General features: G+C 36.9%; 1 protein-coding gene across 3 annotated transcripts in view; it reads right to left on the bottom strand.

Moving 5' to 3' along the window:
* SLC9D1 (solute carrier family 9 member D1) overlaps window positions 1-1165 on the bottom strand; it is a 68001-nt gene that overhangs the window by 36988 nt on the left and 29848 nt on the right. The window lies entirely within an intron of this gene.

Below are 1165 nucleotides of genomic sequence, written 5' to 3'. Positions count from 1 at the left end.
GGGTCACTTTCCCTGAAACCCACCATAATCCTCCCACTGAATATTCCTTTTCTTTGAGACAAAAGAAGACTTGGTAGGAATATACTGGCTCATTAGATAGACAGAACAGAAAAGCAGTGACCAGCGCTGGTTGAAGGGACTACACAAATCTGCAAAGAAGAAAGGAAAAATGATGTATTTTTCGTGAACTCACTATTTCACACAGGCTTCCCAATGTCTACCTTTTCAACCAACAGTTCTGGCTTTGGACTTTTTAAATGTACTTGTAAACACTAAATTATCATGTCCCTAAAATAAGCTATTCTCTTTTTTAAAAGCTATCAACAGTATATATTTAAAGACCAATCTGATAGAGTAAATTTCTATAAAAGTAGAATAACCAAACCAAAACAAATCAAAATCTCTCATGACCAGCAAAAACTGCACTTGGATTAGAAGTTCAGGTAATCCTTTCACTTATTGTACAGTTAAATTTTTGGTGAATGCATCTTGCCTCAGAATTTTAAAATATTCTAAACCAACAATCATATTAAGTTGTTGTTGTTGTTAGAGCTTTGTACCTCTGAGTGTTGGTTATACAATTTAATAGAATAAAGAATGCCTGGGATGCTTCAAAACTCTATTGTATTCACCGTACACCTTGATGGGTTCATGATGACTGTGACTCTCTTGGCTTTGGAAAATTTGCTGGGTCCTAAGTTTGTAGTTACTCCATGGCCTTCTCCCCTACTCCTTACACATGCTTCATATATTTCAGACTGTGCCCATTACTGTACCTCTGCTTGACTTAGAGGAAATACAAAAATCTCTAATTACATCTCACTTTTTACAAATAGCATTTGATGATATACTGCCAGCATTTTGTAAATGTTTTAAAAATTATGTTCTATTGCTTTGCACCTGATCATAGTCAACTGTCTTAATTCAGTGGACATTCACTTATCTACCACCAGGCCGCAGGCACCATGGAACAGGGCCAGGGAGTCCTCACCACGTGCCCTGGTGCAGGACCCGTGCTGTTCTCAGGAATCACGTACTAGTGAGCAAATGCATTTTGGCTGGAGGAGAAAGACAAATGCTTACAGTAGTGATAAGCATAAAATGTAAACACTGCAGTCAAGACAAGGTGAAAATTATTCATATTGAATTATTAAAAATTAGATAC

This window comes from Hipposideros armiger, unplaced genomic scaffold (genome assembly GCF_001890085.2).
Source record: "Hipposideros armiger isolate ML-2016 unplaced genomic scaffold, ASM189008v1 scaffold_91, whole genome shotgun sequence".
Taxonomy (NCBI): domain Eukaryota; kingdom Metazoa; phylum Chordata; class Mammalia; order Chiroptera; family Hipposideridae; genus Hipposideros; species Hipposideros armiger.
The sequence above is the reverse complement of the archived record's forward strand: the minus strand, read 5'-3'. Positions and strand labels throughout refer to the sequence as shown.